Genomic DNA, 21,137 nt, shown 5'->3' on the forward strand with positions numbered 1-21,137 from the left:
TTAATTGATTCTGTTACTGAGATTAGCAAATTTACATATTGGTGTTATAAAGAACGTTGTTTAAAATGGGTGCTCAGAATGAGAGCCCTTAAAGACCCTCTGGGTTACTCGAGGTTGCAGTAGGACCAACGTGGACCTGGGGAAAGAAAACCTGGGTTCTTATTCTATGCTCTAACTTACTGTGTGACTTTGGACAAGTCACTTCTCCTATCTGAGCCTCCTTTTCTCCAGATGTAGAGTGAAGTGTGTAGGCTAAACTATAATTTCCTAGCCTTTAATTATTTCCCTCTGTGTTTACAGATAAATTACAAAACACATTTGGATTGGGTACTGAATGCATGTTACAATGGCTAAATTAGAAAGATCAATGTCCTCATCTGATTACAAACATAATATGAATAGTTTTATTTCATTCTTCTTATAATAATAAATTCAATAATTGCATTCATGCCATGTGTACTTTGAAATAATGCGTTATAGAAAAGGGTGTTATATCTAATTGCTTTACCAAATTGTCACCAGAGAGCTGACAATAGCTCCTTCATGTGGAAAAAGCAACTTTCCTGCAGTAGTATGGCCTTCTCCAGCTTTCTCTCCATTTCACAATTAGCTAACATCAATGACTCAAATTATTTTAAAGTGTCTGGATTACTGATAAATATATGTTTGAAAAGCTTGTACTCTGTACTTAATCATTTGTTTATTTTCATAATGTGGATCAGTTGTTAAATATTAACATGAGAGAAAGAGTTTTAGCTAGGGATTTGAAAGATTTTCTCCACAAATGATACTTTCTGGGTAGGGATAAATTTTATTCTTAATAAATGAATAGAAAAATTGTATGTTGATTACTTTGTCTCTTTTTAGGGCTGTTTTTTGAAATCTTAGAGATAGGGTCATATATTATATTAGAATGTTGATGAGTGATAAGTCACAGATCACCAAAGGCAAATTGGAAAAAAATATCATCATTTCTGTAATTCTCAGGAACATGCTACATATCAGCATCGGTGTTCCTTACATTTTAATGTCTCTAACTTGGTCTATTTAGGAAGAAAATTAAATATACATGATGCTATGGTCTACATGTTTATGTCCCCCAAAATTCATATGCTGAAACCTAATCTCCAATGTGAGAGTAATTGGAGGTGGGGCCATTGATAATTAATGTCCTTATAAAAGAGGCTCCAGAGAGCTTACTTGGTCCTTCTACCATATGAGGACACTGTCTATGGGGAATTGGACCCTAACCAGATATGGAATCTCCTGGCACTTTGATCTTGGATTTCTCAGCCTTCAGAACTATGAGAAATAAATTCCTGTTGTTTATGAGCCACCTGGCTTCTGATTTTTTAAAAAATTATAACATCAGTATAAGCCTTTAATTAAGCTGACTTCTTTTTTTGATGTTTATCATAGCATATTTTATAAAAACAAAAACATAAATACATGGTGAACATTCATGTGGAAGGCAATATGGTAAGCAAATTTGGTAGTCCATAAGATAAAATAATGTGGTACCACATAAATGATATCATAGAGAACATATTTATAGTATACTAAAAAAACTTTATAAACCAGGTCATGGCATCATATAAGAAGGGTGACCATATAGTATATTAGTCTTTTTTTTTTAAATTATTATTTCAGCATATTGGAGGGGTACAAAAGTTTAGGTTACGTATATTGCCCTTCCCTCCCCCCCCAAGTCAGAGCTTCAAACGGGTCCATCCCCTAGACAGTGCACATCACACTCGTTTATGTATGTATACACCCATCCCCTCCCCCACCCACTTCTGCCCGACACCCGATCAATGTTATTCTTAAATGTGCTCTTAGGTGATGATCAGTGAAACCAATGTGATGGTGAGAACACGTGGTGCTTATTTTTCCATTCTTGGGATACTTCACTTAGTAGAATGGGCTCCACCTCTATCCAGGAAAATACAAGAGGTGCTAGATCACCATTGTTTCTTATAGCTGAGTTAAGCTGACTTCATTTAAAAAATTTTATTTCAGAATATTATGGGGGTACAAATGTTTTTGGTTACATAAATTGCTCTTGTACCATTTGAGTCAAACTCATAAGTATGCCTATCACCCAGATAGTGTACATTATACCCGATAGGTGTGAATTTACCTGTTCCATCCTCCACCCTTCCAACCAGCTTGATTTCTGATGAATGCTATTTCCATATGTGCACATAAGTGTTGATTAGTTCCAATTTAATGGTGAGTACACGTGGAATTTGTTTTTCCACTCTTGTGATACTTCATTGAGAAGAATGGTCTCCAGTTTCATCCAGGTTAATACAAGAGGTATTAGGTAGGTAGGAAGGTATTTCTTTATCATTTTTTATGGCTGAACTCCCTGATTTACATATACCACATTTTATTAATCCACCTGTGTATGATGGGCAATTGGATTGTTTCCACATCTTTACAACTGTGAGTTGTGCTGCTATAAATGTTTGAATGCAGGTGTCCTTTTTATAGAATGTCTTTTGTTTTCTTTTGATTAAATACCCACTAGTGGGATTGCTAAATTAAATGGTAGTTCTACTTTCAGTTCTTTGAGGTATCTCCATATGCCTTTCCATAGAAGTTGTACTAGTTTGTAGTCCCACCAACAAGGTATGAGTGTTCCTATCTCTCCACATTCATGCCAACATTTGTTGTTTTGGAACTTTTTGATAAAAGCCATTCTCACTGGAGTTCAGTGATATTTCACTGTGGTTTTGATTTGCATTTCCCTGATGATTAGAGATGTTCATCATTTTTTCATATGATTATTGGCCTTTAATCTATCTTCTTTTCAAACCTTTCTATTCCTGTCTTTTGCCCAAATTTTAATGGGGTTGCTAGATTTTTTTTCTTGCTTATTTGGTTGAGTTATTTCTAGATTCTAATTATCAGCCCTTTATTGGAAGTATAACATGCAAATATTTTCTCCCATTCTGCACATTGTCTATTTGCCCTAATGATTGTTTCCTTGGCTGTGCAGAACCTTTTTAATTTGATTAGGTCCCATTTATTTATTTTTGTTGTTGCTATGATTGCTTTTGGGGTCTTCTTCTTAAATTCTTTGTCTAGGCTGATATATATAAGAGTTTTTTTTTTTTTGACATTTTCTTCAAGAATTCTTATGATTTCATGCCTTAGGATTAAGTCTGTTATCCATCGTGAGTTGATTTTTGTGAGTGGTGAGACATGCAGATCCTGTTTCAGTCTTCTACATGTGGCTATCCAATTTTCCCAGCACTGTTTATTGAATAGGGATTCTTTTCCCCAGGGTATGTTTTGTCTGCTTTGTCAAAGATCAGATGGCAATGTGAGGATGGTTTTGTATCTGGGTTCTCTGTTCTGATCCATTGGTATAGCTCTCTGTTCTTGTGACAGTACCATGCTGTTTTGATTACTGTAGCCTTGTAGTATAGATTGAAGTCTGGTAGATTAATGCCTCCCAATTTCTTCTTTTTGCTTAAGGTTAATTCAACTATATGGGATCTTCTCTGGTTCCATATGAAGCATAAAATTATTTTTTTCTAAATATGCATAAAATGATGCTGGTATTTTAATAGCAATTGCATTGAATCTGTAGATCACTTTGGGTAGTATAGACATTTTAACAATGTTGATTCTGCTGACCCATGAGCATGGTATGGTTTTACCTCTATTTACATCCTCTACTATTTCCTTCTTCAGTGTTTCATAGTTCTCCCTGTAGCGGTCTCTCACCTCCTTACTTAAATATATTCCAAGTCATTTATTTTCTTTGTTGCTGTTTTAAAACATTGAATCTTTGATGTGTTTTTCAGCTTGACTTTGATTGGTGTATATGAATACTACTGATTTGTGCACTTTGATTTTGTAACCTGAGACTTTTCTGAACATATTTATCAATTCCAGTAGTCTCTTGTCAGAAGCTATGGGGTTTTCTAGATATAAGATCATATCATCAGCAAAGATAGTTTGACCTCTTCTGCCACCATTTGAATACCCTTTCTTTCCTTCTCTTGTCTGATTGCTCTGGCTAGGAATTCTAATACTATGTTGAATAGAAGTGGTGATAATAGGCAGCCATGTCTGGTTCCAGTTCTAAGCTGAAATGCTTTCAATTTTTCCCCATTCAGTATGGTGTTGGCTGTGGGTTTGTTGTATATAACTTTTATAATTTTTAGGTAAGTCCCATCTATGCCTATTTTGTTAATCATTCTAATCATAAAAGGGTGCTGAATTTCGTCTAGTGCTTTTTCTGTGTCTATTGAAAGGATCATATGGTCTTTGTTTTTACTTCTATTTATGTGGTGAATTACATTTATAGATTTTCATATGTTGAACAATTGCTGCAACTCTGGGATGAAGCCCACTTGGTCATCATGGATTATTTTTTTGATGAGCAGCTAAATTCAGTTTGATAGGATTTTATTAAGAATTTGGCATCTATATTCATAAGGGCTATTGGTCTATAGTTTTTGTTGTTGTTGTTGTTGTTGTTGTTGAGTCCGTTCCTGGTTTTGGTATCAAGGTGATATTGGCTTCATAAAATGTGTTGGGGAGGATTCCTTCCTTCCCAATGTTGTGGAATAATTTATGCAGGATAGACACCAGTTCTTGTTTGTAGGTCTGGTAAAATTCAGTTGTGAAACCATCTGGTCTGGGACTTTTTTATAGAATATTTTTTATTGCTGTTTCAATTTTGGTACTTGATATTGGTCTGTTCAGAAATTCTACTTCTTCCTGATTGAGCCTAGGCAGGCTGTGTCTTTTTAAGAATTTGTCCATTTCCTCCATGTTTTCAAGTTTATGTGCATAGAGACTTTTATAGTATTCAGGGATGATATTATATTTTGTATTTCCATGGTATCAGTTGTGTTTTCTCCTTTTTCATTCCTGATTGAGCTTATTAGAGTCCTCTCTTTTCTTTTTCTGGTTAATCTAGCAAGGGACCTGCAAATTTTGTTTATCTTTTCAAAGAGCTAACTTTTTGTTTCATTAATATTCTGTATATTTATTTTGTTATCGATATCTTTTAATTCTACTCTGATCTTGGTTATTTACTTTCTTCTACTTTCTTCTTGTTTCTTTGGGGATTGGTTTGCTCATCCTTTTCCAGTTCCTTGATACAATTCATTAGGTTGTTGATTTGTGATCTGTCTTTTGGATGTAGACATATATGACTATGAATTTTCCTCTCAGGACTGCTTTAGCTCTATTCCACAGTTTTTTGACTACTTGTGTCCCCTTTGTCATTTAGTTTGAAGAATCTTTTCATTTACATCTTAAGTTCCTCCTTGACATGGCTATCATTCATCAGTAGGTTGTTTAGCTTCCATGAGTTTGTGTAGAGATGAGTGTTTCTGTTGGAGTTGATTTCTAATTTTATTCCACTGTTGTCTAAAAAGATGCATTGTATCATTTCTTTTTTTTTAATTTTTTGAGATATATTTTTTGGCTGAGGATGTGATTGATCTTAGAGAATGTTCTGTGAACTGATGAGAAGAAAGTATATTTAGTAGTTTTGTGGTAAAGCATTCTGTAAATGTCTTTTAGGCTCATTTGTTCTAGAGTTCTGTTTAAGTCCATTGTTTCTTTGTTTATTTTCTGTTTGGAAGATCTGTCCTGTTCTTTCAAAGGGCTGCTGAAGTCCCCAGCTATTATGGTGCTGCTGTTGATCATTTTGTTTAGATCAAGTAGGATTTGCTTTGTGAATCCGGTGCACTTGTATCAGGTGCATAAATATTTATATTTTTTATGTCTTCTTATTGAATTTTTCTGTTTACCATTATATAATGACTGTCTTTGTCTTTCTTTACTTTTCTTGATTTGAAGTCTAGGTTATCTGATATGAGAACAGCTATGTCAGCTTTCTTTTGGTTTCCATTTCCATGGAATATAGTTTTCCATCTCCATGGAATATTGTTTTCCATCCCTTAATCTTGAGTCTGAATAAGTCTTTGTGGGTTAGATGTGTTTCTTAGAGACAACAGATGTTTGGCTTTTATTTTTTTATCCATTCACCCAGCCTATGTCTCTTGAGTGGGGAGTTCAAGCCCTTCACATTTATTGAAAGGTTTGATAAGTGGGGTGGATTTCTGTAATTCCTGTTGATAAGAACATTATTGCCATTTTGGTGACTGGGCTCTTTCCTTTAGCGTTTCGGGGTTTGTACACTTGTGGGCATCTATTGTGCTGATCCATGCATAGTACAGTTCTGAGTACTTCCTGCAGGGCAGGTATGGGCTTGGAAAATTCTCTCAGCATTTTCTTGTCTGGAAAAGACTTAATTTCTCCATCTAATATGAAACATAGTTTTGTAAGGTAGAAATTCTAGGCTGGCATTTGTTTTGTTTAAGAGAATTGAAGTTGTCATTCCACTCCCTTCTGGCTTGTAAGGTTTCCACTGAGAAATCTGCTGTTATCCTGATGGTTTTTCCCTTGTAGGTCAGTTGTTGCTTACATCTAGCTGCTTGTAGAAATTTATTTTCACTCTGACTTTGGTAAGATTGAATACTGTGTGTCTTGGAGATGTTCTATTTGCTATGAATCTTCCCACAGTTTGAAGACTATGTTGTGTCTGGATGTCTGGATCTCTGGTGATACTGGGGAAGTTTTCCACAGTAATTCCCTCAAATAGATTTTCCATGCTTTTAGCACTTTCTTCTTTTTCCTTAGGGATACCTATAATTCATATGTTTGTTCGCTTCACATAGTCCTGTAACTCTCTAAGTGATTGCTCTGCCCTTGTTCTCTTCTCTGCCTCTTTTAATGATTGGGTTAGCTCAAGAGCTTTGCCTTCAAGCTCTGAGATTCTATTTTCTCCTTGGTTTAATCTGTTGCTGAAACTTTCTGCTGTATTTTGAAAAGCCATGAAAGACATTTTCATTTCTTACTTGTCAATTCTTTCAATAAATGTTAATGGCTTGAACTGCCCACTAAAGAGACATAGGCTGGCCATATGGATAAATATACACAAGTCATTTCTCTAAGTTCTATTATATCCTTCCTAATTTTATCAAGTTCTTTAGTGACTTTTATATTAATTTCCTGAAATATTTTTTGGGCTTCTTTTTGTTGGTTTTCAACTTGCTCGTCAATTCCATTTATCTTATTTGCCATCCATATTCTGAATTCCATTTCTGTCATTTCATCAGTTTCCTTGTAGTTGGAGTTCATTGCTGTAGCTGCGTTGTGATCCCTTGGGGGTATTGAACTGTTTTGATTTTTCATGTTTCCAGGGTTCCTTTGCTGGTTTCCTTTTATCTAACCCCTCTTTTCCAAATTGCATGTTAATAGGTTTGCCAGATTTCTGTTCCTTGCTGGGAACTCTCCAGGTAGTTATAGAATGTTCAAGTTGGGATCTGGATGAGACTCTCTTCAATGAGGCTGGTATTGTGTGGATTGCTCTACCCAGAGTCTCCCCACAGAGGTATCTGCAGCAGCTGGATAAGGTTGTCATGGTTTCCCAGGTTGTGGGAGTTTGTCCAAAGCAGGTTGCAGTTTGCTGGTAGCTTGAGGCTGGGGGTCTCTGGCAGGGCAATGGACTTTGGAGACACTCTTCCAACTGGTGGTGGAGGCTCTGGGGTGGGGTCCTGGGGCTCAGGTGCAGGGATGGAGACTTGAGGATGGTGTCTCGGGCCTGGTGGTATTTCTGGAGTTATAGGGGTGAGCCTCAGGCTCTGGAGTGAGAGCCTAAGAGCTGGGACTGGGAATGACTGTGAGCAGAAACTCTGAGCAAGGACTCTGAGCCAGAGGTAAAGCTGTGCAGATGGTAGGCTGATCAAGTAGGCAGTAGGCAGTTGGGGCATGGATGGTGGGGTTGGAGTGAGCAAGAAGCAGGCTACTCTGCAAGTGCCGGGGTCCCGGTAATGCCAAGTCAGGCAGGTTGTTGTTGGCTCTGGTGGCTCAGGGACTGTTTGGCTGTCCATGAACCTCTTGGAGCCTGCCAATGCAGCTACTCCTCTCAGTTTGGAGCCCGCTGCATTCCTGCATAAGAATCTCCAAGCTAGAATTGGGGTTGAGCTGGAAGCAAAGGCCTTGAGCAGGGCCTCTGAGCCAGAAGTGGGGCTGTGCAGATGATGGGCTGACCAGACCTGGAGGGTGGGGTCAGGGCCAGGCAGGCAAGAAGTAGCTGGGGCCTGGAGGGCAGAGATTTGGGACCAAGCAAACTGCAGGCTGCTTCTTAGGCACAAGGGTCCTGCAGATGCCAGGTCAGATGTGTAGAGGTCACAGCTCTCCATGCGCCAGCCAGGACCTGCTGAAGTGGTCATCTAAGGCCTCTCAGGGCAGGGCCTGTTTTGCCTCAGCATGAGGGCCTCTGAGCGGAGACTGGGGTAGAGCCAGAAGCAAAACCTCTGTGCAGGGGCTCTAAGCCAGAAGAAGGGTCCATATAGATGGTGGGCCAACCGGACCTAGAAGGTGGGGTCAGAGCCAGGTAGGCAGGAGGTGGCTGGGGCCTGGAGGGTGGATTAGGGGCCAAGCCAGCAGCAGGTTGCTTCTTAGGCACAAATTTCCCACAGGTGCCAGGTCAGAAGTACAGAGGTAGTAGCTCTCCACGCTCCACCCAGAACCCACTGAATTGTTCGCACAGAACCTCTAAGATTGGTACCTACTGCTCTCTGATCAATTTCTGTGCCTAGGTCTCACTGCACTCTAGGTGCGAAGTGACTGGCTTTAAGTTCCCGGGTAAAGCTCAGGGAAGCCACAAGACAGTCCACTCCCTCCCCAGCCTGGTGTAGACCCTTAGCGGTGCACCCAAGAGTTCAGGATGGCTTTAGCTGTTGCCTGATCCCCATAGTGCCTGTTGTCCAGTGCAGTGGCTCTGCACAGACTCTGAGCATGTCCCTGTCTGAGCAGGTAGGAGGTATGTGGGGGTTGTGGGTGCCATCTTGCAGTTCAGTCCACACTGAGCCAGCAGGGTGTGTAGGAAGCTCCTGCACTCTATTTTCCTCTTGTTCTCTTTGTGTTCTCTAATCTTTTTATATGTATCACCCTATTAACTTTTTTTCCACACTGAGCATCCCATGTTGTTCTCTGTGAATTCACAGTGCTGCTTCCAGGATGAGTGATCTGTATGTAGACAGCTGCCTGCACCTTCCACTTCTTTCCTTGGGAGCAAGCTGATAGACTGCCTTTAGTCTGCCATTTTACCCCTTCAGCCTCTTGTTTTTGTTACAGCAGCCCAAATGAACTAAACACATGATAAAAGATAAAACAGTTTCTATTATATACCAATCAAACCTGTGATTGGTGAAGTCCACTGGTGGTGATAGAGACATATCATGAGCAAGCTCGTCTATCTGATCAACCACTATGTGCCCACTTGATATGTGTTTTAAGTGGAAACCAAGCATTAAAACAATTTTTTAGAGTTAACTGAATTTTAAAAGTAGAAATTGAAACAAACACAATGATCACCATAACCACCTGAACCCTCAGGACATATTTGCAGATCTCTGAGTGATTACAGGAAACATTCAGGTGTATAATCTCTCAGAGCTCTTCTAGCTTTAATGCTTTGTGTGTGTATGGGTTAAATTGTTAAAGGGCTCTATGAACTGGAAAGATACAAATTACTTTACCACATAGGAGTTTTGGTAATTATGGTTGTTATGAATACAAAGACTAAATGTTTCAGTACCCTTAATTTCAGTTATCCTGAGAAATAGTGTACATTTTTCATAACACAGTGGCTTAATGCCCCCCCTCCCATTTTAGTTAAGCTATTACATTGTGTTAAGAAATTCTAGGAGGGCAAGAGAGAAGTCATTTTGCAAGAAAGCAGGAAGGACATGCTAAATAAAGGAGAAAAGACCATTTGACATTTCTAAAGGTAAATTAAGTGTTATAAAATGTCAACAGGAAGTAATACTTTATCTCATGGTTATTTGATTTGTCTTCGATTCACGGGGGCCTTTTTCCTCATCTTGGTATTGTGAAAAGGTGGAATTATATTGAACATTTCACAGGAAATGTCAATTCAGTGGTTATTTTCATGTATATGTTTTAACACAGATAGTTTGTGGAAAGTGTAAGAAATCTTGGCTATTTGAAAATAAACCAGATCAGACTGAAACAGATAGCAGATAAATAAGCAAAGATAAAAACATTTTTGCCTTCTGTACTTCCTGACCAACCTGTCTTTGTCTATTGAGAGAATCATATGGTCTTTGTTCTTGTTTTTATTTATATGGTATCAAGGTGATATTGGTTTCATAAAATGAGGCGGGGAAGATCCCAGCCCCTCTTCCAGAATTCCTTGAATTCCAGAATTCCTTACTACTTTACCACTATTTCTCCCCCTACTCAGCTTTCCTAAATATGTCAATGTTCTTTTTGATACGTTCTTAAGGATATACCATTGGGTATAGTAAAACACAGTAAAGATGGGTACAATCACATCCAGATATTGCAGGCTGCATAGTTGAACCAGTGCTGAACAGGATACTCTTCTCAACTTGACTCTTCCTTATACTACCATGTGGGCCTTAGCTTGGCATCCTCTGGTCACAAATGAAGAACTTCAGTAGTAGCACAAGCAGCCACAGCAGCCATGTACTTCATTTAAAAGTGCAAGGAAGTTTCTTTCTCCTAGTCATCCACATTAGCCGGCCAGTCTTTTGTAAAGTCTACACCATAAGCACTGTTTTCACTGGATTGTAGTCAAGGAAATATTGTTCACCTATCAAAATTATTCAAAATATCTCAAACCCTTTGCTGGAATTTCTTGAGACCAATTAAAAGGAATATAGTTATATTCCACTGCAATATTTACATATATCATCTTCTTTTCCTATTATTTTTCTCTCACATCATAAAGTGTTTCCCTGGACTTCAATCACCCCAAGGGAAACCAAATTACTCAACAAGACAACAACTCAGTTATGTTTGCAACGCATTGTAGGAACTGGACACCAAAAGTGTGACTGCAACAGGAGCTGGGTGCTGAGAAACCTGCCTGTGCTATAAGAGATGGCCACTAGGGAAGATTTGGGAGATGCCTGCTTTTCTGGAGCTGGGCACTGGGAAAGGTGCCCACACTACAGGAGCTGGGAAGTTGCTAAAGAAGAAGCCACCTATGCTGCAGGAGCCTGCCAGGATAGCACACAGGAACCAGGAAGCAAAATTCCTTTCTCTAGTAATGTCTACCCAGTGCTCTATATTGACCAAACTTAACATCATCCCAGCTAAGAGGAAAAGTAAAGGGCCCAACCCATTTTCACAGAACAGGCAATAATGGTCAGTTTGGAACTGAAAGGCAATACATCCATAGCCAGCACACTCTCTAAAACTTAATATGGCCAAAATCTATCTCTTGATTCACCATCAATAACCTTCAATCTTTTCCCACTCCTGATTTCCACATCTTTGTCAATGTTACCTCCATTCACTTAGTTGTAGAGCCAGAAAACTCAGTTATTTTGTATCCTTATGTTTTTCTCACTCTTTTTTTCCAATCCATTACCATATATTCTCAGGGATACCTCCCAAATATGTGAATGTAACCACTTTTCTTCCATTTCATTACCCTAAGCCTGGTCTGTTTAAATAATCATGACCTCACCTGTACTTTCAAAATAGTTCCATAACTTTTCTCCATGCTTCTTTTCTTGCTTCCCACCACCACACCTAACAATCCATTCTCTACACACTAAAGACAGTGATCTTTCATAAAATGTAAATCATATCATGCCATTCCCCTATCTAGAACTCCAATTTGCTTCCTATCTCCCTCAAAATAAATTGAACTTTATCAGGGCCTACAAGGTCCCACATGATCTGATATAGGTCTCCCTCTCTTTGTCCTCTTTTCCTACTAATTTCTCCCTTCCTTACTCTTCTTCAGCCTCATTGGCCTCCTTAATGCTCTTCAGGAAGCCTAGACTACTTCCTGTCTAAAGGTTTCGCACGTGCTTGTTCCTCTGCCTTGGGATAGTCATCCCCTATATTTTCACATGCCTCTCTTCTTTGTATCATCCTCACTTTAGCCCAAATATCATCTCTTTAGCTAATCTAAAATAGATCCCACTCAGTCATTCATTATCCTCTGATTTTGCTTTATTTTTCTTCATATCACTTACTGCCATCTAGCCTACTATACAGGTGTATAATATATATAATGTATATATATATATATACACACACATACATACATATATTATTTATTCCTTTTTTCATCACTAGATAATAAGCCACATGAGAACAGAAACCTTGTCTGTCTTGTTCTCAAATGTATCTCAAAGCATCTAGAATAGTGCCTGGCACATAGTATTCTCTTAGTAAATATTGAATAAATGAGTAAATGGAACTGTAACTTATACCTTTATTTTTATGTCTTCCACATATTTAGACTTTAGTTATTGATAGGAAAGGGGACATTTCATTAAAATCTTGCATGATGAAATATTTTATATGACACTTTCCACCAATGAATCATTAAAGCTTACGTACATGCTCATTTGCATAATATTAGAACACAGTGAAGAAGTGCAATATGTTATCCAAGTTCTATTGCATGCTTAAGATCTCTCTATGATATCACTCTTAAATGATTATCTGATGTATTCTTGAATAATTCTACTAATGTTTCTATTAATGAGGAAGTCACTACCACACAAAGCAGCACATTTCACTGATGGGGAGATTCTAATATCCATCTTCAATATCCCTTTCTTCAATTTTCACCAGATTTGGGATCAGAGGGCCATAGAGCTAGCTCTGTCACTTACTACTTCTGTGACCAGGAACAAGTTATTTAATATTTCTGAACCTCAGGTTTTTATCTGTAAAACGGGGATAATTATCCTTACCACACAGAATCACTGGATAGATTAAGTGAGAGAAAATATCCAAACATATAGCATGGTGCCTAGTGCATAAGAGGTACTGAATAAATGTCACTTGAATTGCTCTTTCTCTTATTCCAATTTTTTTTATTTCCAAGTATTATGGGCTACAAACAATTTTGGTTACATGAATTGCTTTTATAATGCTTGAGTCATGGTTATGAGTGCCCATCACCCATATATTGTCCATTTTACCTGTTACATAGATTTTCACCTGTTCCCTTCTTCCCCCTCTCCCCTGGTTGATTTCTTTTGAGTTTTACTTCCCTATTTGTACATGTGTGCTCACTGGTTACTTCCAATTTAGTAGTGAGTACGTGTGGCGTTTGTGTTTTCATTCTTTAGATACTTCACTTAGGATAATGGCCTCTGATTTCATCTAAATTGTTGCAAAATGCATTAAGTCATCCTTCTATATAGCTGAGCAGCATTCCATGGTGAACATGTACATTTTGTTAATCCACTCATTAATGGATGGGCATTTGGATATGGGATACAACAAAAGCAGTCCTAAGGGGAAAATGCATAGCCTTAAATGCCTACAACAACAACAACAAAAAAGATTACAAGTTAACAATCTAATGACACATCTCAAGGAACTAGAAAAGGAAGAGCAAACGAAGCCCAAAGCCAGTAGAAGAAAAGAAATAACCAAGGTCAGAGCAGAACTAAATGAAATCAAAAACAATAAAATTATATAGAAGATCAATGAAATAAAAAGTTGGTTCTTTGAAAAGATAATCAAAAATGACATACCTCTTGCTAGATGAACCAAGAATAGAAGAGAGAGAACTCAAATAAGCTCAATTAGAAATGAAAAAGGAGAGATGACAACTGATAGCACAGAAATACAAAATATCATCTGTGAATACTATGAAAATCTCTATGCACACAACCTCAAGAACAGAGGAAATGGATGAGTTTCTGGAAACACTCAACCTCCCAAGACTCAATCAGGAAGAAATAGAACACCTGAACAGACCAATAAGAAGAAATGAGATTGAAACAGCAATTAAAAAACAAACAAACAAACAAAAATCCTTTCCAACAACAATAACAAAAAAAGCCTGGACCAAATGGATTCACAGCTGAATTTTACCAGGCCTACAAAGAAGAATTGGCATCCATTTTGCAGAAATTATTCTTATTCTAAACTTTATTTCTCTTTGTTTATGGCAGGTATATGTTACTATAGGGTATACTATAGTATACCCACTAACATATCCCTCAAAATAAGGACATATGTTACTATTTTAGTGACTATAGCAAGTTATATTTTTTAACTAACTGAACATGGAAAAAGGAAGCATATAAGGCAAAATATAAAGATAATTTTAATACATATTATCATGTATTCTCTTTTGGTGAATTAAACCAAACATATTAAAAATTTCCATGTAGTCCATCAGGCAGGCAATGTGGTTCCTTTAATTTGCACTTTAGGTGAGCCAGAAACACTGGATTTACTCTGCTTGATAGGAGTTTCTGATGTTCTCTATCTTGTCTGCCTATAAAAATGAAAGGAGGTATTTCCTCCCCTTCCTGGGGGATTCTGAGTGCTAAATCCTCACATGCTATTAATTTATCCTCTGGAGCTTCCCATTTCCTTTTATAGGGTATGTCTGGTGGTGATGGTTGCATAATTCCATGAGTATACTATAAATAATTGAATTGTATACTTTAAATGGGAGAATTGTATAGTATGTGAATTATATCTCAATAAAACTGTTATAAAAATTATATTGCTAACTTTTTGAAGGCAAAGTACAAGAATCCTTTGGAGTCTTTGGTACAGATCAAAAAGATACATCTGTCGACATCTACCTTTTCAGTGATATCTTTTAGTGTTATTGACCTATATGGCTGAAAATGTCTGAAAAGTCCCCTAGAAATCCCAGGTCAGTTGTCATATGGATTTTTGCCTTATTCTTCCATGAGCTCTATTTTTCTTAAGAGACATGGTGAGGTCACAGGAAAAACACTGAACTGGAAATCAAAAGATCTGAATTTGAAACACTGCCCAGCCACTTCCTAGCTCTGCAACTTTGGGCTAATTACTTAGCCTCTCTGAGTCTTACCTTTTTTTTTAAATATAATGTATTAATATATTAAAATTATTTAGAAATTATGCTGTTGTAAAAATATACCATGCTATCGTTTGTTTAAACACACATTCTAACATGCTCCAAACCACTTCCCAGACTGTCATCCTTTTATTTGGCAAAATGTTATGTAAATTTTGCTCCTGTAAAAAATCTGCTCTGTACACAAACCCATATCTTGCCACAGAAAAAATCAACCAACTATTAAGCCAGGCTGGTTTATTTTATAGTATAATTGGGAAGCCTTGTTTCCCCAATTTTATAGAAGAAGAAGCAGAAATGTGGCAAGATTAAATGACTTCGCTTATGTGGCAGCCATGGAGGTGTGCAGCTCAGATTTTTCTTCAAGAGAGAAACTTCTGGAAGAAGTTGACAAGCTCCAGTAGTGCCTTCGGTCTCCATTGCAGCATTTTTGTCCAGGACATGCTCAGTTAAAACACAAACACAAAGAAATAGACTTCACTGAGTACTTACGATATGCCAATCTCCATGCTAGGAGTCTTGGGGTTTCCCAACTCACAATCAAGTGGAGAGACATATGTGAAGATGACCTCTAATTGCAAGGTAGGATGTGTCCAGGACTTCAATAAATGTGCCAAGACTAAAGAGCAGAGACATTGGTTCTGAAGGAACTCTCTAGAAAGGTTTATTGAAGTAAGTGAACAAAGGGCTGGGTATTTAAACAGGAGTAAAAGTTGAACAAAGTAGTAGGCATTCCAGTCAGCAGTGACAGCATGAAGAATGGCACCAAGGTGAGTGATGACATCACATTTATAGGCAAAAACAAGGATCTTTGAGTCCTTTTGATGTCATGTTCAGGACAGGGAATAGCAGGAGTGAGGGCTGTTGCAGAGGTAGAAGAGGCCAGGTCACACGTGGTCTTATGTGCCAAGGTAAGAAACATGTACTTTATCCTATGGACAACCAGGAGTTGCTGACAAGTTTAAGTGTGTACATGTGATAGGGGAGGAGTGTTCATGATTTTTTACCTTGATACATCTAACTCCAAAGTTCATAATGTTCTGAATATATCTTCAGAAATATTAATACACACTTATGCACCATAATGCATTTACATACTAGAAAGAACAGTAGACCATGGTGAAGCAGCTAAGCCTCTTTAGATTTTTAGTTTTCTCATCTGTAAAATGAATATGACCTCTGAGGTTCCTCCCACCCTACACTTCTGTGATTCTGTTCTTAATAACTTGTCTAGACACAACTTAGATGACGATAGCTCTGGCATGAAAACGTGCTTGAATTGGGTCTATACCATTAATGTGAAGTAGTTAAGCAATTAGCAATTTAATTTGACAGTGTAGCTGAGCTTCCAAAGTAGATTTATTTAAACTGGGTCAGCTATCTGGTTAAGACTCATTTACGGCCTGAAAAGTACACTACTCAGCTTACATTTTTTAAAACCAGTGCTTTAGTTGCATGTTTGAAATCTGATGCCTATTTTGCATTGTTCCCAATGCCTCAAGAAGCAGTGGCCTGTCAGACTTGCTGATACTTAAACATGTGGGAAATGCCCCCAGCTAACCCTAGTCATTAAATCTGACGGCTTGTTGGGTCCAGGGAGGCAGCCCAGGCAGGCAGCTGCATAATTGAGTGCTGCAGTGAGTCTTTTTTTTTTCCTGTATAAAGCATATTTTCAACCAAGTCTTTTCCAGTTAACCATCTCTCTGGTGATGATGAGGAGTCCATTTCTTCGGCAGATAATAAATGAAAAATTATGAACCCAGGGCTGTAGAGATAAGTGTTGTCTTGCCTATCTGGAAAATCATACAATCAAAGAATTTGGGATTTGAAAGGCCCTTAAAAGTCATCTTGTCTAAATCCCTGATTTTACAAATAAGGAAGACATTGGGCTAGTTTGCATCTTTAAAATTCAGATATTTGTAGTCACTTCTACTTTAGCCTTATTTCTCCTCCTCATCTACCAGAATCATGGACTTTTCATAAAAATGTGATTTCTTACCAATTTAATGCTTTTGATGATAACTATGTAGTTTAGCTAGAGAATGGAATCTTGCATGGGTGTACTGGCAAGCTATTCATTTAGCTATTCCTAAGGGGCTTCATTGCTCTTTAATACTTATCTTCTTGTGCATTAATGTAAATTTGTTCAACATTCATTCAGCACCTTTTATTGAGCTGATATTGTTCTTCTCTCTGAGATGAGTAAGACATGTTCTCTGCTTTGAAGAGCTCATTCTTCCTGGGGGGAGTGGACAATCTAAAAAGCAACTGCAATTTAATGTGGCAAGTATTATAAAAGAGATGTATATGTAAGGGACAAAAATGAGGGAACAGTTAGTCCCACCTGAGGTAGGAGAGATCAACAGAGATCAAGTGACACTTGAACTGGCCCTGGGAGAAAAAAAGGGGCTTGAGCAGGGGCTTGATGTAGAGGAGGACACTGTGCGCAGGGTAATGACTCAAAGTCACTGAAGCATACAAGAGCATGGCAGATTGAGGAAGTGCAAGTGGTAGAACTGGAGTTGAGGGTATCTGGCTGCAAAGGGGCCTGGGTGGTATCCCCAAAAATTCAAGTTGGAGCAGAATTGGTGAGGACCTTGCAAGGCAGCTGAAGGCATATGGTATTTGTCTTATATCCATTGTTCTATAGGTGGTAGCCCTTGATGATTTGTGAGTGACTTGTGGTTTAGAAAGGCACCCTTGTGGCTTTAGTGTACAGGATGGACAGGATGCAGGGGGATCAATGAGAAAATTTCTGTAAATGCACAGTTAGCCCTGACCACAGACATACAGCTTTAGTTTTCTGTATGTGTCATTAACCTGTACCTAGAAGACACTGGTTATCTGTATTAGTCTGCTCAGATTGCCATAACAAAACAATATAGACTGAGTGAGAGTGGTGGCCTGAACAACAGACATTTTCTCACAGTTCTTGAGGCTGGAAGTCTAAGATTGAGATATTGGCTGATTTGATTTCTGGTCAGGCCTTTCTCCCTGGACATCTTCTCTTTGTGTCCTCACATGGCCTAGTGTGTGTGTGTGTGTCTACACACACACACACACACAGCATGAGAGAGAGAGAGAGAGAGAGAGAGAGAGAGAGAGAGATATCTTTGATGTCCCTCTTCTTAAAAGGTCCTTAGTTATATCAGATCAAGACCCCACCATTATGACCTAATTTAACCTTAATTACCGCCATAAAGTTCCTATCTCCAAATACCGCCACATTGAGATTTGGGGCTTCCACAAATGAATTTTGAGGGGGACACAATTCAGTTCATAACAGCAGCTGACCCTCCTTCTTGTCCTGGATAGCAAGCAACTGACACATAGTTATAGAATAAGCTTTAATGAACAGAAACTATACAATAACTATTACTTACAAATGAAAGCCAAAGGTACCATATGAAGAGACCAGTTCTGTCCAGCGTCCCCAACGTTGTATCTTTTTTTTTTTCTGGTTGAGGAGATAGAAACTTCTATTACCAAGAGTCAGAGCACTGCCATTAACTGCCATATTAACATTTGACCTTGTATTTGAGAAATTTATCATTCATCCCCAGGTAATCATTACCTGGTACTCTGAACAGCCTGGTCATCCCCATTTCTAGCATTGCACTCCATGTTCTGCTCTCTTTTTATCCTCCCTGACAACAACCCCTGGACTTCTGCATTTCCACAGGCCATAATCCCTTTACCTCTACAACTTCCAGACCCTCTTAGAAGTAGAAAACCAACTTCCTTCATCAGAATTGTAGACACAGAGGATGGTCCTTCAGCCTCAGTTCCCTTTTCTGCAACCTGATGGGGCATGTGAACTGTGAATGCCACATCATTTCCCAAAGTTCACACCCGAGAGACTAGTCCATTAAATGAATGCTAGGGAAGAAGGTTAATGGCAGCAATGACTGGAACTAGAAATAGGAGTGGTTTATAGACTTTGCATGCAATGCTTCATGTCAAATAAAAGCACTATAAAATTTTCAGCAGAATTTTAGAACCCTGGTTTTGCTTTTCCAAATATTTGCTCACATATAATTTTATTTAATATAAAGTTAATTGGGTATTATTTATAGATAAGGCAATATATCTGGGAAAATAAGATAAAAATACATAGTTGTTATCAAATTTTGCATAGGAACAGTAACATAATTATATGCTGTATCTCTAGCCGTTATAACAGTGGCCTGGATATTTGTGGAATTAATAAAAAATGAGATAACATTTAATACAGATTAATTCAACAAAAATGTATTGTGTACCAACTCAGTCTCAAATAATTTGCTAGGGGCTGACAGATCTAGCAGGGGTAAAACCTGCTCCCATGCCTGTGATCATGGAATGCCCCTTGTCTAGGCCATGCTAGACATGCTGTTTGAAGCCAAGATTTTTGGAGGGATCCACAGGGAGAACCGGCTAGATTAGCCTAATCCAGAGAGAAACTTTCTAAGTACCATATAGTAAATAGTTTAGGCTTTGAGGTCTGTCCATTGTCTGTTGCAACCATTCAAATCTGTATTTTTAGCAGGAAAAAAGCAATAGACAATATGTAAATGAGTGAGTGTGGCTGTGTTTCAATAAAGCTTTATTTTACAAACAGGCCAGATTTGGTCCATCAGTCAGTTTGCCAGTCCCTGGAATCAATACAAGAGCCATTGGGGTGAAAGTCAGATTACCTTCATACACATAAAATTGTAGAATTTGGGAACTGAGTGGACTCCACAGACATTGTCCTCTGTTGTGCTCAAGTGACAAAATCCTAACCCTGGTAAATCCAACTCTCCACTTATCTACTGCAATAAGTGAACAGGAATTGAGAAAAGCCAGGATCTTGCTGGTTGGTTTCCATTTTAATACATGACCACTAATTTCAAGTGAGTCCCTAGTGCTACCTTGAAATCTTACTTCATTTACCTAACACACTCATTATCCCCCTCCACTGGAGGACTTTTTTGTGCCTCATCTTTTTCACTTGAGCTTCAACACCTATGCAGCAGCCATGGAAGTGTGTGCCTGGATCTCCCCACAGGAAGGAACTTGCCAGCTGCAAGGAGTGCAGCTAACTGACAGCCTCCAACCATTAGCTCCTTCAGGAAATACTTCAGCTTTTCAGGTGAAGCCACATTCTCCCTAGGTAATTATTGGTCAATTATTGGAAACACTAGAAGCACAAGAGCCTGCCTATTTTGGCCAAGGTGGAACTCCTCTAACTCTTCTTCTTTGCTGTGGAGCTCTATTTTGGGTTGCCGATAATTTTTCCAATCTCATAGCTGTCTGAGTTTCTTTCTACTTGATGCTGTTTCTTCAACCCTTTCCTTTCACTAATATCCAAAACTACAGACTATTTTAGACAGAAATATAATATACAATGTGCAAAAATATTAAAAGCTAAGTTTATTTATTTATGTTCTCAGCATTTAAAACATTTGCTATATAGCAAGGGATTTAAAATAGTTAATGTTCCATCTAATTAAAAGAAAGCACTGAATCATCATGCGAGTAATGGTTGCTGTTGCCTACCTTGGTTCTCTGCTAACCTCCTACTGCACAAGCATTGAGTCTTTTTCCCGGGAGACTAAAGCAGCAGCTCCAACACCAAAGAGCATCACTAACTGAAAGATAACAAGGTGTGACAAGGACTGACAGCTATTTTTCCACACTATTCAGAATAGTACAAGAGTCTGTACCTCCCTATAGGGCTTTGTCCACCCAATGACTGTGCCTTGGGAAATGAATTTATTGCATTTTATTATGTAGACTTGACTGCATGATACAAGAAAAAAAATTTAAAGAGAAGCATAGAGATCCAATCATTATTTTGGCTTTCTGTTGATTGAATTTGCATAGCATCAACTTGCTGATTCTCATTTATTATTCATATCTCCTGTGTGTATAGTTCTTTGCAGTGAAGAGACTTTGCCCTCCACTATTGCATGTGAATCTTCTAACATTCTTGTAAGGGGACAAGGTCAGGTATTATTATCTGTGTCATACATATAAGGAAAATGAGGTTCATAGAAGTTATATGCTTCTTTCAATGTCAAAAGCAAGAAATGCAAAAGATGTCAGTAGATCCTAAGTTGCTCAAGTCTGTCCAAGGCTCATTCTACTACACTGCATGGCTGGGGAGATATTACTATGACAAAACACAAGAAGTCATCTGTGATTGCAGTCCAAACTTTTATCAGATATGGCTTTGTGCATAATA

Source organism: Lemur catta, chromosome X (genome assembly GCF_020740605.2).
Source record: "Lemur catta isolate mLemCat1 chromosome X, mLemCat1.pri, whole genome shotgun sequence".
NCBI lineage: Eukaryota > Metazoa > Chordata > Mammalia > Primates > Lemuridae > Lemur > Lemur catta.